Source organism: Apodemus sylvaticus, chromosome 9, assembly GCF_947179515.1.
Source record: "Apodemus sylvaticus chromosome 9, mApoSyl1.1, whole genome shotgun sequence".
Classification (NCBI taxonomy): Eukaryota; Metazoa; Chordata; class Mammalia; order Rodentia; family Muridae; genus Apodemus; species Apodemus sylvaticus.
In genome coordinates this window covers 70,681,571-70,705,347 of record NC_067480.1, presented here as the reverse complement: position 1 = coordinate 70,705,347, position 23,777 = coordinate 70,681,571, and the positions used below count along the sequence as shown (strand labels likewise).

Genomic DNA, 23,777 nt, shown 5'->3' with positions numbered 1-23,777 from the left:
AGGGGCATCAAAGTTAAACCGTGTGCCCCTCTTCATGTGGAAGGGAAGCTTTTGTTATGTGACAGAGAGCATCATCTTTTCCCTATTATAGTCTGAACGGATATAATGACATCATTTAAACAGAATCATCTGTTGCACTCACTGATATAAGTCATCATCAGCTGGGAGGATATAAACGGCATCAGAGGTGGATGAGAGGCCCATAGGCAAAGCATTTGTCCCCAGATGCCAGTGGAAAGTACCCGCTAATCAGATCTTCAAGTGTATGTTGTTATCGAGGGTTAAATGACTGGAACTGTCAAGCTCTGGCCACGTTATTGCTAAGAACAGCTATGGCAAGATTATCAGTATACTGGACCAGTGTGGTTCACTCTGCCCTCCACACCCACTCTCAATTATTACCTAGCAGCAGGAAGGTTTGATGCCCAGGGGACTTTCCCTGCGATTGGCGCTACCTCTATCCTATTCTCTCCCCCTTTTCCACTGTGGTTTATTGTCTAGACAAACGTTCAGGGAATTTCTAATTTTATGTAGAGAATCTATCTAAACCCCCTAGAAATTATTCTGATTCCTTTGCTCATCTAGAAAGCTTGGTGGGTTTCCTTTACTAAGATATGGCTTTCCCCTTGCAAACAAAGAAAAATAAGAGAGTTCAGTTGTCTTCTGGACAATCATAATTAGACAGAAGAATGTTTAAATTTTTCAGAGTATTCTAGAAGAAATCATACTTTACCAAAGACACAGTTTATAACATGTTGTTAGATGTAATTATGAAATGTAAACAGTTCTGCAAACAGTACACTGCAGCATGATGTTAACCAGCTAAGTTCCTGTTTTGTTTAAGGACAAAGAGTTTAACTGTAGTTAAAGTCTTTGCTTCTGTAATGGAGTCACTCCTGATCCCTGGAATTGACACGGTTTATCACTAGGTTTTGTTTTTTGTTTTGTTTTGTTTTTGTTTTGATTCAGGTTTGGTGTTGATGGTAGTGGTGGTTAATATCCTTTTAATATGTTTGGTGTAACCTCAATGACCAGGTTTTCTGTGAGTCCCAGAAACACTCAGATTTTTATGTGTACCGAAGAGTTGTCTGGACCAATTTCAAATCTAAGATTTAACTTGTGAGCTACAGGGGGACATCCATATCTAAATGGTCTCCATGATCTTTGTCCTTAAAATTAGCTCTTGTTACACCTGAGAAGGCACTCCTTACACAGGGAAGGATATAAAGTGCTCCAGCTAGAATTCATCTATGGCCTCCAAAGCTCACAGGCCTGTTTACAAATGGCCTCTTTCCTTACTTCACTTTTGTAAAGGTAAGAAAGTGTCTAGACGACTAAATATAGAAGGCTAAGAGTCCCAGCCCATTTTAAAGCCATATTCATAAAAAAAAAAGAAGGGAATGGTCAGCCAGGTCAGGGAATATCGTGGTGATGGGGCACTAGTCCCTTTTTAAGGAGTACATAAAAGTTTTGTCTTTGGAAGACCAGTACCTCTTGATAGAGAGACCTCTTCTTTGTGATGGGGTGGGGTTATGAGTGAGTAAAGATGTGAGGAAGGGATGACATACTCAAAGGATCTCATGTGGCAACTGTGCCAGGGAAATTAATGACAGGCTACAACGGAGATGACTGCAGGACTCCTATAGGTGACAGCAGCATCTTACTCAGTCTTAAACACTCGGGAAGTGGGATGGCCTGTGGAACATTCTCAACCTGTATTTCCCAAATAAATCATTAGAACTAGTAAAATATAGCCTGTGTTCCTCGCTGTTTAATAGGATGGTTCTGTTGGTAGATGCCTCTCAGCCTACACGCAGGGCCTGGGTGGCTCCAGGAATGCATATGGTTAGGTGTCAGACAGCTAGGCCTTTTGCATGCCTAGTGCACTAATGCAAACCTTGAGAACTTCAGTAAAAGGAAGGCCTAGAGATGGAAACTTCTGATCAGAGTGGAAGAGCAGTGGTTGCCTCAAGCCTTGGAAGGCCTAGGCTTGTTCCTGCATGAGGATGTGTTCCTGCATGAGGACGTGTTCCTGCATGAGGATGTGTTCCTTCATGAGGATGTGTTCCTGCATGAGGATGTGTTCCTGCATGAGGATGTGTTCCTGCATGAGGATGTGTTCCTGCATGAGGATGTGTTCCTGCATGAGGATGTGTTCCTGCATGAGGATGTGTTCCTGCATGAGGATGTGTTCCTGCATGAGGATGTGTTCCTGCATGAGGATGTGTTCCTGCATGAGGATGTGTGCAGAGAGCACACAGCACAAGCACGGCAAAGGTTTGGGCTGGCGAAGGGTGGCATGCTTTTACAAGATGGTGGCCTCCATGTGTTCCTAGGTCAGTTATTGTCTACAGGAGAGTGCTTCTGTTGAAGACTTAGGCAGACAGGAAATGGTTTTAAAGGGAGATTTGCATACGTGAGTGTTCTCAGGCAGTTTTCAGTGGGGCAGGGGCAGGGGAAGAAAAAAATGATTTCGAAAGACCATCATTGGTTGTACTGCATGGAAACAGCACAAGCTGCCTAATGTGATGGTCTATTCTCTTCCTGAAGCAACTTTCATGCTTTGGGCACAATGTCTCTTTGCTTTATATTCATTAACATTCAAATATTTACAGTTTGCACCAATAATGTTCCAAGGCTTGTAGCTGAAGCTGTCAATGTGATTCAGCACTAATTATCGACTGATTGATTGATCGATTTTACTTATTCACTTTACATTCTACTCCCTGTCCCCTCCCAGTCACCCCCTCTCACAATCTTTCCTTTTATTCCTTCCCTTCTCCTCTGAGAGGGTGGGACTCCCTGGGTATCCTCACACCCTGGCACATCAAGTCTTCCAGGCTAGGCATATCCTTTCATACTGAGGCCAGAGAAGGGAGACCAGCTAGAAGAACATATTCCATGTATAGGAAATAACTTTTAGGATAGTCCCCGATAGAGTTGTTAGGGACCCACATTAAGACCATGCTGCACATCTGCTACATATGTGTGAGGAAGCTAAGTCAAGCCCGTGGATGCTCTTTGGTTGGTGGTTCAGTTTCAGATAGTCCCAAGGGTCCAGGTTATTTGACTCTGTTGGTCCTCTGTGGAGTTCCAATCTGTCAAGCCTGCAATCCTTTCTTACTATTCTTCCATAAAGGGCAAGCTCCAGGCACTGTTTGGCTGTGGGTGTTTGTATCTGCCCAAGTCATCAGCTTGCTGGAGCCTCTCAGAGGACAGCCATGGTAGACTCCCATTTGCAAGCGTAATAGAGTATTATTTATAGTGTCAAAGATTGGCAGCACTAATGTTTAACTCAGAAGATATTTAGTTCCAGGATTTACATAAACTCTTAAAATAGAATTGGATTTGGATATAGCATAGATACAGCCAAAGTTGGCTCTTAATGAGAGTTCTGCCCAAGCGTAGGCTCCCTTTTGTTCAAAAGGCAATATTGTAACTTTCATTGTTTCAAAGTTAACTTTCAGTGATGGTTGTTAAATGCTTTAACCTCCCTTTTAGGCCACCATGCCCCAGAGATAGTGGAGAAGAAAGGATGCAGGGAAAGTGGACCTGTGTAGAAAGGCTCTTTGGAGCAACTCCCCCGTGTTGTCTGGAAATCAGCAGTTCAGTTCACAGGTTAGGAGAGGCAGTTCTATTCACTTGCAAACACTTCACAGATACAACATTAGTCCAGTTCAACAAAGTCTGGATTGTAAACAGGAACCTGCAGCAGTGGCCCTACCTAGTAGAGATAGCCAGGCCTCAGCCTGGGTTCGATTCAACAGGAGGGACCAGGAAAGCCAGAAGTTCTCATCTGTGCCTTCCTCAGGGAATTGAACATCAATGAAGAAGCAAGAGCCACAAGTATTGCACAACTGGCTCTATAAGCAAGCCAAGCTCAGCCTCTGTCACAGTCTGTGGGGGACTTTTTATATTCTCCAAACATTATATGTCCTCCACAGGTCTTGCCTCAGCATTTGCATCTGTCTCAGCTGTCTGCCAATCAGCCTGAGTCTGAGAAAGAGGCAAGAAATTACAGCACACCACTACAAGTTTTTGGTGCATTTCTCTCTATAGAGTCCTGAAAAATGCATCTCAACTATGCAGTATAAGGCAGACCAATACATTTGTGTCACTGGCAAAGAATCCTGCACCATGTGTCCTTTTATGTGCTTGCTTTAGTGAGGATTCTTTCTCCTGTGTCTGCTTCAGTGCAACATTCCTTCAAGAGTCTGCCTAGTGTGTCCATTTCAGGAAAACACTCTTTCACATGTTTGCCCCAGCAAAATACCATCCATCCAACTTTCCAAAGAACCCTTAAGTTTCCACCTCACAATGTAGATTGCTCACCATCCTAGCCCACGGGGTATCTAGAGTACCACCTTAGGTATCTGATGATACCTTGACCTAGGCATTGGGTGGAACAGAACACATGACAATGGCACTTAAGAAGAACAAAGAAAGGGACTAGAGACATTTCCAGTTTTCACTGGAAAACTGCTTGCTAGTGTGTGTAAAACCTTGGATTTAGTTAACAACACTACATAAAATCAAATTTGGTGGCTCACATCTGTAATTTCAGTACTTGGCAGGAGTTGCCAGAAGAATGAGAAGTTCAAGTACATACTTTCCTGGATACTTGGTATGTCCAAGGCCAAAGTGGACTTCATTATACCCTATCTCCAAACCAACCAACCAACCAACCAACCAACCAACCAACCAACAAACAAACAAATAAAAACACACAAAATCAAAAAAAGAACAAAGGCAAACTATTGTTGACTAGAAATCGCTGTGTTAAGAAAAGTGTTACTTTCGAACACAATACTAGACTCTTGGTTTTTATACCAAACCTCGGTCCATGGCTGTGCTTACTCACCATTGCCATAGGAAGTGAACAAGTGAAGTCACTGACACACTCAACATAGAATCTGACCCACACCAAGAGCCCACTTGCTTTTTTTTTTTTAACAAAATGTAGATTTCATATTTGTACAAATGGAAAGAATAGTATAAAAACTTTGGGTTCCACATACCTACCATCACTTGATCTTTGACAAAGGATCTAAAACCATCCTGTGGGGAAAAGATAGCATTTTCAAAAAATGGTGCTGGTTCAACTGGTGGGTAGCATGCAGAAGAATGCAAATTGATCCATTATTATTTTCTTGTACAAAGCTCAAGTCCAAGTGGATCAAGGACCTCCACATAAAACCAGATACACTAAAACTTATAGAGGAGAAAGTGAGGAAGAGCCTTGAGCACATGGGTACAGGGGGAAAGTTCCTGAACAGAACACCAATGGCTTATGCTCTAAGATCAAGAATTGACAAATAGGACTTCATAAAATTACAAAGCTTCTGTAAGGCAAAGGGCATTGTCAGTAGGAAAAAAATGGCAACCAACAAATTGGAAAAAAATTTGTACCAACCCTACATCTGATAGAGGGCTAATATCCAATATATATAAAGAACTAAAGATGTTAGACTCCAGAGAACCAAATAACCCTATTAAAAATGGGGTAGAATGCTAAACAAAGAATTTTCAACTGAGGAATATTGAATAGCTGAAAAGCACCTAAAGAAATGTTGAACATCTTTAGTCATCAGGGATATACAAGTCAAAACAATCCTGAGATTCCACCTCACACCAGTCAGAATGGCTAAGATGAAGAACTCAGGTGACAGCAGATGGTAGCAAGGATGTAGAAAAACAAGAACACTCCTCCATTGCTGGTGGGATTGCAAGCTGGTAAAATCACTCTGGAAATAAGTTTGGTGATTCCTCAGAAAATTGGACATAATTCTGCCTGAGGACCCTGCTATACCATTCCTGGGCATATACCCAGAGGATTCTCCAACATGTAATACGGGCACATGCTCCACTATGTTCATAGCAGCCTTGTTTATAATAGTCAGAAGCTGGAAAGAACCCAGATGTCCCTTAATGGAGGAATGGATACAGAAAATGTGGTACATTTACAAAATGGAATACTACTCAGCTATTAAAAACAATAAATTCATGAAAGTCTTAAGCAAATGGATGGAACTAGAAAATATCCTGAGTGAGGTCACTCAATCACAAAAGAACACACATGGTATGCACTCACTGATAAGTGGGTATTAGCCAAGAAGCTTGGAATACCTAAGATACAATTCACAGACCAAATGAAGCTCAAGAAGAAGGAAGACCAAAGTATGGATACTCTGGTCCTTCTTAGAAGGTGGAACAAAACACCTACAGGAGGAGATACAGAGACAAAGTGTGGAGCAGAGACTGAAGGAAAGACCATCCAGAGACTGCCCTACCCAGGGATCCATCCCACATACAGTTACCAAACCCAGACACTATTGTGGATGGCAATAAGTGTTTGCTGACAGGAGCCTGATATAGCTGTCTCATGAGAGGCACTGCCAGTACCTGACAAATTCAGTGGAGGATGCTCTCAGCCAACCACTGAACTGAGCACAGGGTCCCAATGGAGGAGCTAGAGAAAGGACCCAAGGAGCTGAAGGGTTTTGCAGCCCCATAGGAGGAACAACAATATGAACCACCCATTACTCCCAGAGCTTGCAGGTACTAAACCACTAACCAAAGAGTACACATGGAGGGACCCATGGCTCCAGCTGCATATGTAGCAGAGGATGGCCTAGTTGGACATTAAAGGGAGGAGAGACCTTTTGTCCTGAGAATGTTCAATGCTAAGTATAGGGTAATGCTAGGACAGGGAAACAGGAGTGGGTAGATTGTTGAACAGGGGGAGGGATAGGTTAGGGGGTTATGGTGGGACCAGGAAAGGGGACAAAATTTGAAATGTAAATAAAGAATATATCTAGAAAAAAATTGGGGGTTTTACTATTTTTGTTTGACTCCCTTGTGTTCACTTGAGCTAGGCATCTACCTCTCCTCATGTGACCCTATATTGAGGCATCCTTGCTTAGCCAAACATTAATACCTGACTATAGTTTATAAGCACTAACTAAATCTTCCCTACATAAAGACCTATGTTTCCTGCTTCCCTCATAAGTGTAAAATTGCCATAGAAGAACTGTTATGCATTTTCAAATGGATTCAGGGCACTACTCAGCTTATTATAGTTCATTCTGCTATAATTCAGGAAGTCTTTATTAAATTGAAGGTAAGGGTGAATACACGTTACCTGGTGTTCTGCCCTTGGAGAACTGACTTTGTAGCAAAAACAGAAATCGGAAGGATTCTAGAGTCAAAGCCACAAATCTCTCTAGAACAGAAAATTATGCTCCTTACAAGAATCAAAGAGGGCTTCAGGGAACTTGCAGAAGATTTCAGAGGCTTCATGTGAAATTTGCTTCTCTCTCTGAAAGAGGCTTTGTTTGTAAAGATGTAAACAAAAAGTAAAAATAGAAGAAAAGTTAAGTGCTATCTCCATGAGCAAATATCAAATATGACCTTAGAGGGTATCAGAGGCTAGAAAAGCAAACATACAGGCTGGCCATTTATGTAACAATGTAAAATACACCATAAAACTCCATAAACTGAACAACTCTGAGGGAAGCAAAGAAAATTTAATGGATAAGAGGGAAGGGATGTAGTTTTCTGAAGAAGAAAACTATTGCTGTCATTAAATGTGAGTACATAAACTCTTTTATTGGAATCCTTTTCCCCCACATGTATAGTAGTTAATAATTTTAAATAATAAAAACAATCATAAAATTTGTAAAGATGAGACAGAGGTATCATTAATTGCAATTATATTCACGAATCTATTTCCAAAGCACTTTAGGTAACAATTACTGCTAAGAGAGTAACAGAAGACATAAAATGCATATTTTACACAAGGTTTTGGTTTAGTCAAAACTTTAGTGAGGCAATATTATCAGTGAAGAAGAGAAACTGTGTAATGACACTGGTTTATGATAGTGAAGAGTGGGCAGCAAGGTGTCTCAGTGGTTAAAGGTGATTGCCACCAAGGATGCTGACCTGATTTGAACCCTGGAACCAAAAGGATGGAAAAAGATACCCAAATCCCCAAAATTGTCCTCTCACTCCACCCACTTCCATCCAAATAACTGTAATTTTCTTAAGTAAATGATGAGCATGGCCATCACACTGGAAGAGGCTTCAGGCCACAGCTCTCACATCCAATGAACGTGGGTAAGGTCATGAACTTTAAGCTTTATCATAGCATATAAAATGAAGAGAACCTTAACCCTGTAGAGTTACAGATTTTTACTTTAATTTACTCTTTCTAAATTTTCCCATAATGACTATATATGCTTATGGGGCATAGTTTCATATTTCAGCACACTGTGCATTTATTAAAAGTATGGCAATTATAATTTTTAATCTCTTATCATTTCATTCCTTGAAATGTTTAGCTCCCTTCTTCTAGTTTTTTCCTATATAATTTTTTTAAAAAAAAACTATCATTTTACTATGCTAACATATCAGTGTACACAGTACTTTTGCTGCTTAATTTCCTAAAATGATTGATGTTTAAGGGGTGGTTATTACTTATTTGACTATCACTACATTTTCATACTGGCCCTATCCTTTGTATTTTTTAAGACATTTTTCTACTCTCAGAGGAGTTTTGGGAACTAGTCTGATAACTTGAGAAGCTGTCTGAAATAGGAAAATCTCAACTCAATCCTATAATCTGATCTATCTTGAACATTATGACTTCAATCAACAAAAGAATGAGTGCCTCGAATTAAAATAAATAAATAACCTAACTAGAGACGGGTAAGTCCCAATGTAAAATCACAAAAAACATGATAAGCTAAGACAACAATTTAATCTGAGTGAATACAATGAAACTTGAGACAAGAGGTGCAAAAAAATGATTATAAAATATTCAAAGAAATCAAAAAGTACAAAAATAATCTCTAGAGTGAATTCCAACACAAATAAACATATTAATTAAATGAATAATTCAATACTGTACAGGAAAATAGAATTCAATAAAGAGATAAAAATAATGAACAAAAAGGCAAACTTGAAATACTGGAAATGAAAACATCAATAATGTCAACTAAAAGTGCACCCCCCAAAGTCTGCATAGGATAGTACAGAAGGGGTTCCAAATATGAAGCCTTAAAAATAGAAAATTACCAGTTTGCAATCCCATCAGCAGTGGAGGAGAGTTCCTCTTTCCTCTTTCTCCACATCCTTTCCACTACCTGCTATCACCTAAGTTTTTGATCTTAGCCATTCTGACTGGTGTGAGGTGCAATCTTAGGGTTGTTTTGATTTGCATTTCCTTGATGACTAAGGATGATGGCGGTTCCTCAGAAAATTGAGCATTGTACTACTGGAGGGCCCAGATATACCACTCATGGGCATATACCCAGAAGATTCTCCAACATGTAATAAAGACATATGGTCCACTATGTTCATAGCAGCCTTGTTCATAATAGCCACTAGCTGGAAAGAACCCAGATGTCCCTCAACAGAGGAATGGATACAGAAAATGTGGTATAGTTACACAATGGAATACTACTTAGGTATTAAAAACAATGAAATCATGAAATTCTTAGGCAAATGGATGGAACTAGAAATATCATCCTGAGTGATGTCACCTAATCACAAAAGAACACACATGATATGCACTCACTGATAAGTGGATATTAACCCAGAAGCTTGGAATACCCAAGATAAAATTCACAGACATTTTATCACAGACAGAACGAAGCTCAAGCAGAGGGTGGTCTTGTTTGTCATAAAAGGGAAGAGAGGCCCTAAGTCCTGAGAAGGCTGGATGCTCCAGTATAGGGGGAAGCCAGGAAAGGGAAGAGGGAGTGGGTGGGTTGGTGAATAGGGGGAGGGGGAGATGGGATAGGGTGTTTTTGGAGGGAAACCAGGAAAGGGGATAACATTTGAAATGTAAATTAAAAATATATCCAATAAAAATTAGAAAATTAATTAGTGCATTTTAGTCAGTGATAAACAAAAATTAGTAAGATATTAACAGAGCATTGAAGATCTATGAAATATGATAGAAAGAGCAGACCTATGCATAGTTGGCAGAGAAGAAGATAGACTTCATGCCAAAGTCAGAGAAAACTATTTCAAAAAAAATCATAGCAGATACTTTCCCAAATATAGGGGGAAATGCCCACTCAAGTACAAATAAGATTAAAGCAATAAGCAGAAAAATTAACATTTTATAGTTAAAAATATTTAATATACAGAACAAAATAATTATATTTAAATCTACAAGAGCATATAAAGTCAGCCACACAATTTTTATACAGAAACTTTAAAACCCAGGTGGACTTATATTCTGAAAGAACAGACTAAAAGACTTAATGATCATCAAACCATCTTCACAGAAGATGCTGTAAAGATTCTCTTAGAATGACACAGTAAGGAGGAAGCTATGGTGGAAAAATAGTGAAGCGAATGAGGAATGATATAATGCCTAAGATTACAAATAACTAGTGACAGAAATTAATAGTGACGCCAGCACCTTAGGCTGAGAAATTGATAGGTCATTTTGACAAAGAATATACAGAGAAATATGTGAGTTAAGTGGTAACAGAGATCAAATGGATCTAATAGACAGCCCCAGGACATTATACACAAAAAGTGCAGAACACACATTCTTGCCAGGCACCTTCAGAATTTATCTGCAATTGTTCATATGACATAAAGCAAGTCTTAACAAATACAAGAAAATTATATATTATTTGACCACAATGGAATGCTAGCAATCAACAGCAAAATTAACTACACAGCATTCACAAACTGAAGGAGATTAATTGAATTTATTGAATGAAGAACAGACCACTGGAAAAAAAATAAAATAAATTCAAAAATGATATAAAGATGAGTACAGCATAGGGGAAAACATGTACCATAACAAAAGACATTCCAAAGAAGAGAGTTTACTGCTTAAGTGTGCACATTAAAATACAGACAGGTCTCAAATAAATAGATTAATGGTCTTAGAAAACTAGTCAAATTTCAAAGCAGTATATGGAAATAAGTCTAGTTTAGGGCAAAGATTAATAGACTAGAAACAATAATAACAATAATAGCTACAACAAAATACAAAGTATCAAAAGTTATTTTTTGAAGATAAGCAAGATATTAAACTACCTAAAAAAAGAAATAGAAAGAAGTTTTTGCAAGTAACACACTAGCACAGATACCAATTAAATCAATACAGCACACTACATGAGGGGTATTGGCGAAATGGCTCAGCAGTTAAAAATACTGACTATTACTTATGAGTTCCAGTTCAATTCGCAGCTCCCATGATTGTTCTAAAAGAGTAATACCAATCCATCTCAAACTATTGTGTGGTACATAAAAAGAAGAAATGTTTCCAAACTCTAAGAATCCAGTATTACCATGATGCCAAAACTAAATAAAGATAAAATATACAACACATGACACATGAAGAAAATTAGGGCATGGGAAAATAGGTCATTCAGTTAAGAGTTCATGGTCATGAGAACATGAATACAATCCATGGAACCTGAAGCTAAAAATCCAGGACTTTTGTGTGCATTTGTATTCCTATCTCTGGGGAGCAGAGGAAGACAACAAAGCCTAAAACAGTAAAGGGTTCTGTTTCAAAAAGTAAAGTGGAATGGTTCTGAGAAATAGCATTCAAGGTTCTCCTGTGGTCTCTACATGCACACATAAATACACATGTGTACATATTCATGTGGTGCACACACACACACACACACACACACACACACCAAACCGCCCTCATGAACAGAGATGCCAAAACAATAAAACACTCCAAACACTTCAAGGACACAGGGTAAAGTTTGTTTACCATAGTCAACTGGCTTCATTCCAGAGACATAAGGACAGATCAATGTACTCAGGTTGACGGGATCAATTGGCAGGCAGAATTTCACATACATCTCTGAAGGATTATTCAGTTTCTGATAATGTCTATAGAAGATTATCTGGACTATGTTAATTGGTATGGGAAGACCATTTTAATTGTGGGCAAGACCACACCTTAAAATTAAATAATGAAAGGTCTAAAATGAAAAGAGTGAGTTAATCACTGGAGTTCATCGTTTTGGTGTCCATCTGTAATCTCAGTACTGTGGTGCAGTTAGGCAGCCCCTGTGATTGTAGATAGAATGTGACCAGGTCCGTAGAGTTCCTACTGCTTTTACTTCCATGACATGATGGACTGTATCTCAAATTGGGAGCTAAAATGAATCACATTATCTCTTACCTTGTTTTTATTAAGTTATTTTATCATTGCAATAAGGATAGAAACTAAGACATATGCAAATCAATAGATGCAATACATCACACAAATGGGCTCAAGGGTAGAAATTACATGATGGTCAATGAAGGCAGACTTATCTTTTGACAAAATCCAGCATCTCTTCATGACAAAAGCCCAAAGAGATTAGGGATAAAATGAATATATCTCAGCAAAATAAAGATTTTATATGACACATCTACAGCGACCATTATACTGAGGAAAAAATACTTTCAAAGCAGCTCCACTACAATCAGGGACAAGAGTCTCTTCCCCTGTATTCAGTATAGTACTTGAAACCATAGCTCTAGCAATAAGACTAGAGGAGTATGAAATGGATTCAAATAAAGCAAAAGGAAGTTCAAGTCCCAATAATTGTGCATGACACAATTCAATACATTAGAGACCAGGAGGATTCAACCCGACTCTTGTAACTAATACATACTTTAAAGCAAATGTAACTTGAAAGCAAAGTAACAGACTGTAAAATGAGCATGCAAAATCGGCAACCGTCCTAGATATCAAAGATGAACATACTGAGAATGAAATTAGGGGAACAATCCCATTCACAACTGCTGTGGTTTTAATAGGGTTGGCCCACATAGATTCATGTATTTGATAGGGAAAGGTTTTTTTTTTATTTTGGTTTTTTTTTTTGTTTTTTTGTTTTTGTTTGTTTGCTTGCTTGTTTTTTCCAGACAGGGTTTCTCTGTGTAGCCCTGGCTGTCCTGGAACTCACTCTGTAGACCAGGCTGGCCTCGAACTCAGAAATCCACCTGCCTCTGCCTCCCAAGTGCTGGGATTAAAGGCGTGCACCACCACCGCCAGGCTGACTCATGTATTTGAATGCTTGACCCACAGGGCATGACAGCTTGAAGCAAGTGGTTTTGTGCACAGGTGTAGGGCCATGAAAGGCAGCCTGTCTTCTGGTCAAGCTAGATTTAAAGTCCAGCGACCGACCCAGCAGGAGATTCTCCTGCAAAGCACAGAAAGCATTTGCCATGCTCCCAGACACCAGGCTCCTGCCACAAGGCCTCACCTCTCCCTAATTCTGTAGCCATCAGTCATGCAGCCTCAGGACAGATCTCCATTTATAACGAGGTACCTAAAGGCCTGAAGGGCTTAGCCAATTAAGCTCTCCTTCTCAGACACTCCTCCCTGCAAGAGGTGTTTAACCTCAGGCCTGCCCTGAGAAAGAGGGGGAGGTTTCACTCATCACAACTCCCAGCCATAACAATAGAAGCTTTCGAACCATGGACTGCCTCTTCTCATCTGGATCCACAGTGCTGGAGCAGTGGGGCAGGTCTTCCTCTAAAGAACCGCATCTCGTCTCCTGCAGGAGACCCCTTTCACTCCTAACCACGTCGCCACCAAGCCAAGCTATCTGAGCAAGCCCAGGACACTCCCATCCCCCGGGGACCCAGCCTGGGCTAGAGCCAGCCTTGATAGCCTCCACTCCATTCTCGGCAGTTCTACGGCATCCGAGGGCTAGACCTGCCATCCTCGGCCTCCATGCAGCCTGGGGACCCACGAGCCAGCTCCCAGCAAGTCTGTGGGGACCTGAGACTGCACGTCACCACCCCTGGAGCAGGGTCCTGTGGCTTCTCACAGCTCAACTTCCCACAGCCTGCCCTACAGTGATGTAGCTTGTGCACAGTTTAATGTCCCAATAGCCTGGGCCCCGGCCAGACGCGGAACACCATTCTAACCGACACGCAAGTGTACGGGGAGCCCAGATAGACATCACACACTCACGTTCTGCTTTTATCATTCATTTTTCTTCAGAAATATGAGCAACTATGCTGAGCACATTGATGAGCAGATAAAGAACATCTGGCCCTCCATATTCAGAAATTCAGCATTTCTGAAGAAAATTGACTGCAAATTGAAAATAATTTGGAAAGAGAATTGTGTCTCTACTCAGCACATAGAGACCTTTTATTCCCTTGTCATCGTTTTCTAATCAATAACAGAATAACAAGTATCCACCTATACTAAATTTGGTATTGTAAATCACATAGATGATTAAAGTATATAAGGTGTATCTCTGTAGAGGCTGCATCATTTTATAAAAGGTACTTGTCCATTCACATATATTAGTAACCATGAAAGTCCTATAATGCTCCTATGTAGTGACCAAGACAGGACTGAGTAACTTTTTCTAATGAGATAGACAGTGATGTGGGAAAAAACAGATCTTAATTACACGTTTCATATCATGTAGTCTTCACTGAGCCCTTATTGCTGGAAAGAAAGAGTAGAAACTGGAACAGAAGAGTCAGACGCAGTCAAAAGTCATGAAAGAATACCCCATGCTTAAGCAACTCCCACCCAGTTGCACTACTGTGATGCTCTGGCCCCTTACTCAACCGCAGTTGCCCAGGCCTACTCATGCCGCCACATGGAGTTTGCATTGCACAGGCCTTTTCCTCCACCCGAATCCTTCTGTCTCTAGACTGACATGGCTGTCTCTTGCTTTTACTGAAATGGAAGTGCTTTCCCAATTCTCTTGTGTCCTGTCTGCCCAGGCTTTGTTTTAATTTTTGACACTGACCATGAACTTATGTTTGTCGCCCACTTTTCTTCTCTAGTGAGTGTAGATTCCCTTGTAGACTCATCCTCAGTGCCTAGGACAGTTCGCCAGGGAAGGAAGTCGGAAACGAAAGAAGTGGCTTTAGATAAGACTTGTGGACATAGTTCGATCCAGGGAAGGCCTTAAGGAGATTGAAGCATGTAACTTGGGGAGGAATGGATGGTGAAAAGTAAGATTCGCGAATGGACTTCAAGTGGGGAAACCTCGGCAATGAAGAGCTAAGAGCTGGACAGCATGCACTGTAATCTTGTAAAGTTCTGGTTTATCCAACATCCCCTTCAAAGAATCCTGCCACCTGTTACCAAACCCACAAACACATGGTGAATTAGACGCGCTGGCGTCTGTAAAGTATACTATCAGCTTTTGGTAATGTCAAGACTGTCATGACACTTGCACTGTGGACATACTTAACAGTAGGCTGCAGTGCTCCCTCTGGGTCTCAGTAGGGACCCTTCTACACAAAGTGATTTTTGTTAAAAACTCCTTTGAAACACTGCATCTATGACTTTCAGGAGTCTAACCTGTGATATATAGAATTAGAAAATGAGAAAATAATAATACAGCCGCAACTTTGACCAGTGGCACAGAATAGGCTGGGGGGGGGGGTGGAAACTTTAATCTGTGCTTGATTAGTGATAGAGGTAAAGGAGGGACAGAAAGATAAGGTCACAGTCATGCTTAAATAACCAAACTCTGCACTTAAAGCGCCCAAGACGATACAGATATAGCACAGCAAAGGAGAAGAAAGATATCATGGTCTCTTCAAACCACAGAATCTAAGACTTCCTATCCACTAGTGGTAAAAACAGGGATTTTTCTGAAGTCCTCCCTTTTTCTTTATTGTAAAGCTGTCTGGCCTGTTACAGAAATTGCTCACCTGTCCTGTGAGGAGAGAGATCATTCATAAATACATGGAAATGTTAATATACTCACAGAAAATTTGATTAAGTATCTAAAATTCAAAATGAGCCAACAGTTGACACTTTGAGGGGCAGACCTATCCCACAAGCACAGATTTCCATCCTTGACTTCTATGAGTGCCTGTGGTAAAAATGAAAGGGCACTAAAAGTATGGCACAAAATCGCCTTCATTCTGTCTGCAAGGTGCACACAAGACAAAAATATTCCATGTTAGACATGGGTCACTTCTGCCATAAGAGCCTCATTATGAACATTTTAAAAATCCAAAGTTAAAATCATCTGAAATCTGAAACATGTTTGGTTTCAATCACTTTAAACAAATTTGTACTCAACACACACACATACATACACACATACACACACACACACACACACACACACACACACACACACACACCACACGCTTTTGGAATATCCAGATACTATGCAAATAGGTGGGAATTAAATAACTGACATAAAATAGACTTATCTTCCTCAATTATAGGATTAGTGAAGAAAATCTGTAACACACTCTTCATGACGTTTGATCCACTGGAATGCATTTCACAAATAAGTAAAACAGCTTATGTGTATTATTTCATACTCTTAACTAAGTATATAAGTGACATACATTAATATATGTATCTGAATCTAATATCCATGGTGAGTACACTACATAGTTTTGCAGCAAAATTTATTTATTCACTCAATAAATATCCTTTGCAATCCAATTATATTCAGACATAAAATTACTAGATATCATTGCACTGGGACACACTGACTAAATGAAGTGCTAAAGCCACTGCCAAGCACCCAAAGAGAAACCCTCGTTTTTATGAGTTGCCTCTAACTCCAATTTGCCTTTGCTCATTTTATTTCTGCTCCTGGAAATATTTAAATAAAAGTCCTTTTTTTCTTTCCTCTACAAATGTTTGCAGCATCTATTTTATATCAACTTTAAAACAACTTTAAATACACTAGAAACACACATGTGGTAGATTGCTTTTTGAAAAAAGGAAAATGTTTATAATGTCTATCAAAGAAACAAAGAATTCATCAGTCAAGTTTCACTTAAAAATGCCAGATGAGTTGGATAAAAATCTGTTTCTACAATTCATTTCTGAACAATGTAAGATAATTGCTTTCCTTCCAACAGAAAAATACACTCTCCCCAAAAATGTTCTGGCTCTTTCGGAATATAATGTTCAAGTCATGTATGGCTACTTCAAGTTTAGACCACACTGCATGCTTTCTGGTTTGATTGCCTCTTTTGTAAGAATGAAATTTTAGTTCCAGTTCTTCAGTAAGATAAAGTGTGAGATCTAAATAGAACCAACAGGGAGCAGGGTGAGAGGAATGGAAGCTGAGGTCTAACCAAGGGGCAAATCTGAGGCCGTCCGTGGGGCAAGCTTCCCCAGATGCAAACAGCCATGCAAAGAAAAAATGTGACCAAATGTTGGGCTAACCAAATTGCTGAGCTATTTACATATAAAGGATTTGACTGGCAAAATGAATTCCCATTGTCCCAGATCCGAAATAAGTGAATGTAAGGGTAGAACCATGGATATGTGACTTACATGCAAATATTTTGTCTTAGACCAAAGAACATGCTCTAAGTGGAGTTATAGATTTTGGAGCAGACATTATAAAACTCCAAAATTCTCTTCTTCTAGGGAGGGAGGGAGGGAGGGAGGGAGGGAGGGAGGGAGGGAGGGAGGGAGAGAGAGAGAGGGAGAGAGAGAGAGGGAGGGAGGGATCTGGAATCATGTTCATTCTATTATCTTTCGTTCTATTCTGGTACCAAGAAATGGGAAAAAAAAGACAGACGCACTTAAAGCTTCTATAACTCTAATCTCTAACTCTAACCCATCATCCAATGATACTGGCTAGATGAGACCATCGATGGTGTTCCAGGGCACAGTCATATGTCACTTGATGATAAAGATACACTCTGTGAAAAGTACCACTCATTATGTTCAAGGCTGTGCCTAAACCTCAGTGTGTACTTTCATTAACCGAGACGGCTATGACTGCCCCTAGGTGTTCTAACTTCAAAGGGTTCACTCTCATATAATATAATTCCATGTGGGTAGAAAGGTTACAAGGTGACTGCAGTTTATGATCTCTTCCTGTCTGAACTGAAACCAAGGAATCTCAAAAATGAGGCTACTCCTTGTGAGCAGAGAGGAAGTATTCCAAAAGAACCCAGAGGAAAGCACCATGTTCATGAAGCAGACCTCCATGTGCTAACATCCTCACACTTTGGCCACATCAAGGCTGTCTGCACCCAAGAAAAGCACATTAGCAAAATATCTAGAAGTCTGGGTCTGGTGTTGGCCAATGAGGAGACCTGGTGCTGCTTAATTAACCTGAGATACCAGAAGATGAGTTTTCTATGATGCCTTTCCTGGAATGGTTGGTACATCCAGTATCATTCTATTTGAGAAAACTGACTTTTCCTCTCCCAGCAGGTGTCAGTAGCATTTCAGTTGTTAACCATTACCTTAGTGGCTAGGTTTACTCATTGATTCAGCCACTCATTCATCTTTTAAAAGATAACAAAACAAACTATAAAATATATTAAATACTTCATGAATTTTCATGTCATCCTTGTTCAGGGCCAAAAAAAAAAAAAAAAAAAAAGAGTTCTCTCAGCTGTAAGCTAAGAAGAAGAAGAATAATTAACATCTTACAGCCTCTCACAGCAACTGTCAAAATCCATTCAGACTAGGTGTAAAGTGAAGAGCAGCAGGGAAGATGATTTCTTTTCACATGGATATCCAAGAAGCTGAAAAACAGCACTTACCAGCGTGTGCTTCCTGATGCTGCCTTGGAATCTCTAAGCAGATGTGTTTAAAATGCACCATAGGGTTCTACTCAAGACTTACTAGATTAGGACCATAGTTCAGGAGCTTCCTTAGGAAATCTTCACACTTGATTGGATGCTTGAGAGAAATCTAGAAGAAGATGAATTCCAGGTGTGTTTCAGTTGGTTTAGCACTGTGGAAAGTTTCCCACACTATGTTGAACAGAAAAATTTCCATATAATGACGGAAATTAACAAACTACTCATAGATGCCAGTCTGACCACAATCTGTGGACTCCCAGGACTTCTACCAAAACCAGCCTCTCCCCTCATCCCTAGAGAACACACAGCATTCCAGGCACATACTTACTGAATTTGCATGAGCTGTTTTCCTAAGACCTTTCCTAGATCCTTACCTACCTACATTCACAGCACTTCACAAGCATCTGCCTCCCATGGTAAGGCTATAGATTAAAGATAAAACCTGTGCCTAGTACATGCATAGCCCTGAATTTCATCTTCTATATCACACAACAACAACAACCCTAAATACACTCATATTCCTATCAACTAAAGCAAAGATGATGAAAGTTGAGTCACAAATATCTGGATTCAAACATACTTCTAACTTAGGACTGTGTGGTCATTTCCATTTATTAAGTTTATCAAAATGTGAAGATTATTAAGCCATAGGGCAGCTTTTCCAACTGTAAGAGTGATGTAATCTCCAACAGTTTAAGCCATCTAGAAGACGGTTTTAATCAGACTTCAAACAAAAGGCAATTAAAGTTTCACCAAGAACCAATGTTCAAGGAATGACCATTCCATTCTCCTTTCCTTTTCTTGTTCTCTAATGGCTTCTGTAATGGCCACAGTAGCTACAACTTGTAACAAATTATCCAAAAGAAATTTATATTCCAACTCTGCAGCTTGCTGATTTATTTTTTTAGACTCTTATGGAGACAGAGGTAGGGAAAGACACCTGGCTATTAGCATTTGCCCATCTTTGTTTATTCGCCTCAGATAATTTCAAGCTAGCAATGTGATGTCACTGAGCAGAATATAGAAGAAATCTACAAATACACATTGCTTTAGATAGCACATATATGATGCATGAAGAAAAAATAGCATTGTCTAAGAACATATGAGAGGTCCACAGGGCTGATATACTTGGTTTGTCATTTGTACAGTAACCTGAAACCATGGGCCTGGAAGGCTCAACACAAGCTAATGCCTTCCTGGTACTGTCTGAAAATTTCATTCTGCAGAAAATGTGAACTGGAAGAGAAAGAAACAAGGAACCTGAGCAGAGTAGATCCTAGCAATGTGTGAATTGTGCATCCCCTGCAAGCATACCCCCATTCACTTATCAACATCCTGGTGCACACGACTGGTCCAGCCACACCCATTCACTTATCAACATCCCGGTGCACACGACTGGTCCAGCCACATGCATGGAGCTCTGCAAGCATGAAAGAAGACAAGGTAAGCAGGCTGTTTTATGGCCAGAGGGGATCCAAGTGCCAAAGAGGCCATGCTTTCTGTTAGAACCACGTGTTGCTTCCACAGCAAAAGGACCCCGGACCCTCCTGTCCTCTCTTACTTCTTTGTCTCAGTCAAAGAGAGACAAAAGAGTACACCATAAACATAGAGTCCTACCTTGCTTTCAGAAACTTAGTTCCTGCCTTTAGCATAAAACTACAATTTAAAAAGGATTAATTTTGACCAGTCTCCCACATACAACCCTTGTAAATGGCAGCATGATGTCCCAAGCAGAATGACTCTAAAGTGACCCTGTGTCAGCACAAGGCGATTCAGCTTCTCAACAAGAGAACCCTCAGTGTCCAAGCTGCACACTGCTGTTCCAAGGTTGGTGATGAATCTGGACTCCAGAAGACAAATCGCTCATCCCCTTCACTTGCTCTGATTTCCTGTGTATCTCTACGCTGAACTTTTGTCATCTAGTCACTGCATGCTAGACACACCTAACTCTGCCATGCAGGGCACATTGGCCTAACCTGCAACTTGAGAAAGAAGTATGGTAAAGTCACTTCCGATAACCTCAACGCAAACAAAAAGCTTTCATTTTCATGACAAGTTTCACAGAACCTCAAAGTCTATCTCTGGCTCATCTCATATTTAATGACCTCTCTGCCCAGAGGCTATTCATCCTGGCAGGTCTCATCACTTAGAAAACTGCATAAACAGGAAAGGGGCTAGAAAAGTGCCCTTGGCTGCTAAGAGGCATTGAGTTTCAAATTGTTTGCACTGAGGACCAGATGTGCACTGAAGTTCCAAGGGTGATGCAGAATTGAGGATTTGCACCACAAAGCCCAACCACAAATACCTTCACAGAACAAGGCATTATCTAAAGAGGTAATGTGGAGCAAAAATGCCATGTGGCTTAACCGAGCCTGCTGAAGCCATATGGACTATATCAGGGTCAACTCCATCTCCTTTGAGTACTTGGCTGTGTTCCAAATAGGAGCAAGGGCCCTGACATGGAGTCCTATGAGGTATTACGGCTAGCTCCTCGAAACACTGCTTGTCACAAAAGTCTAATGTTACAAGTTTAGAATGCACGTAATTGTTCATTACTTTGTTGGCTTTGTTTTCATTTAAAAAGAAAGGGGAGAAAAGAAGGAGAAAAAGGATGAAGATGAAAAACAACAATAACCAAATGGAAAGGAGGTGATCCGCAAATTTCTTCAAGGCGGTGCCCTGAGCCTGAACCTGCTGAATTGAGCCTGGGCCTCTTCCATGGCTGTCCTCTACGCCTCCCAAAGCATTCTCACAGATGGGAGAACTCGGTGACACAGTGTTCGATGAAATGTTTCATTCTGACCTCAGATACACTGAAAATAGAACTTCAGAGGTCATAGTTTTAAAACTGACCATAATAAACTAAATATGTGCAGGTTCCAAAGCAACAGTAATGCTGCTGACCAACTTTCCTGGAGGTTACTGTCATGACTTAAGCGCTCCTGTGGTAGATTGGAGAAAAACAGTAGAACGGCAAGACTTTCCAGGGAGGGAGAAGGGTGACTGCAGACTTGTGGGAAGAAACGTAATATAAGGAAATGCCATCCACCCATGCACAAAGAGTTGACTGAACAGACAGCTTATCTTTGTTCTTAGGAAGGAAATTTCCAGCCTTAGAGTGTGCTTTCTTGCTTCCAAATGCATTACTTATGGTTGGAAAGTAGGAGTTCATGGATGATATTTCAAGAAGAAAAGCAAAGCATTGGAGTGCATCACTTTCCATTGTGCTTTCTACTTACTGGTAGTAAGTTTAAAGAAGGTAGGGGCTAGAGAGAGATGGCTCAGCAGGTAAGGACTCTGGCTGCTCTTGAAGAGAACCGAGGCTTGGTTTCAAGTATCCCAATCAAGGCTCAGAACTATCTACAACACAAGTCCCAAGAGATGCACTGCCATCTTCTGACCTTCACAGGCATCAGGCATAGATGTGGCAAAACAATGTAAAAGAGTGTAGGTGTTAAGGAACTCACTGTTACTATGACATATTTTCTGTGATCAAACACCATAACCAAAGCAAATTGGGGAGGAAAGGGTTGGTTTCAGCTCACAGTTTATAGACTGTCATGAAGGGAAGTCAGACAGGAACTCAAAGTAGAAAGCTAGAGACAGGATTCTGAACTGAAGGAAAGGCAGTGGAGGAATGCTACCTACTGGCTTGCTCCTCCTGGGTTGTTCAGTTTGCTTTCTTACACACCACAGGATCACTCGCCCAAGAGTAGCACATCTCCTAACAGGCCAGGCTTTTCCATATTAGTCATTAAGCAAGCAAACTGCCTCACAGACTTGCCTACAGAACAAATTTGATGAAAACATATTGTCAGTCAGTTAGGTTCCCCCCCCTCACTACCTAGATTAGCCCAGATTGTGTCTAGTTGGGGAAACACACACACACACACACACACACACACACACACACACACAAAATGCCAATCAATCAGCACATCCCTCAAATCTGTGAGGGGCACTGAATAGGTACTGATAAGAAAGCTAGGTAAACAAATTCTCATGATTGAAGGACTTTGAAAGGAGATATGTTGCAGGAAAGGTGGTGGTTAACATCCAGGGGATATGAACAAGGAGGACAGGAAGCAGCTGAAGAGTCCTAGAATTCCCGACATGGCAGGGAAAGGTACCTTTCCAATCTCCCAGCAGGAAGGGAGGCGGCTGGACCAGGCAGCTTCTCTGTACAGGGCTCGTCATTGAGATACTCTGAGAAAACCAACTTGATGCCAATGTGATAACTTTTTCACTACAGGCAGAGACGACACCTTGTCTCGCCATTACCTTCCTGAGAATTAGAGGAACTCTCAAACTATCACCCTCTCAACTCTATAGATAGTGCTTAAGCTTCCTGCCCTAGGCAGCTTCCAAACTGAGGTGGGAGAAGAGGCGCTCCACGGCTTCCTGTTCATTCTTCTGATACTGAGAGAAAGACCCACTGATGATTTTACAAGTTTCTAACCCCCGTTCATTATCTAGCCTCTGGGCAGTAAGTGGAGTCCTCAAAACTACCAGTTTAAGTCTTTTCTGAACATCACAGAGCCTAGAGAAGACAGAGCATTTGCTTGCTTTTAGAGCCTTCTCATTAACTCCACAGCTAAGCTCTGTACTTGATACAGTAGGGCCCATCTAAGGTGTAATTTTTCGGCAGATATGGGGCTTATGATGCCTTCCATCATAGGTTGGAAGGAGCATGGAACAGAATACTGTGCCCCAAAGGTTTCTAACCTCATGGCTGTTACAGGCAAGCCTCTATTTGTGAAGAATGTTAGGAGGCAAATCTCAATAGAAACACCTTTGCCCTGCACCCGAGGTGCCTGGAGGACACAACTAACTGTTGTGGCTTCTAGGATTCCCTCTACAGAACAATGGCCAGATGTGCAAGGCCAGCTCTACAGAGCTGTCACCTAGAAGAGCTGTCACCTAGAAGTCCCTGCACTTTGCTCAGGACTCTTCTGTGCACACATTTTACCCCAGAGGAGAAAAATTGGGAAGGAGATGTCAGGAGTCTCTCTCTCTGTCTCTCTGTCTCTGTCTCTGTCTCTGTCTCTCTCTCTCTCTCTCTCTCTCTCATACACACACATCAGAGAGAGAGAGAGAGAGAGAGAGAGAGAGAGAGAGAACTAACCCCCACAATACACATCATCTTAAGCTTTCAAAGAAACAGCTTTTATTTTCCCCAAAGGCCACTACTGTAGTATGTCAAATTAATGGTTAATAGTAAATTTACTCAG

The 23,777-nt window shown here is 40.7% G+C and overlaps 1 protein-coding gene across 1 annotated transcript in view; it reads right to left on the bottom strand.

The window, feature by feature from the left end:
• Positions 1–23,777, bottom strand: part of St6gal2 (ST6 beta-galactoside alpha-2,6-sialyltransferase 2) — a 95,828-nt gene that overhangs the window by 59,014 nt on the left and 13,037 nt on the right. The window contains exon 2 of the mRNA XM_052192319.1: positions 18,505–18,655. The gene's annotated coding sequence lies outside the window, so the exon portion shown is untranslated. The remainder of the gene's footprint in view (positions 1–18,504; positions 18,656–23,777) is intronic.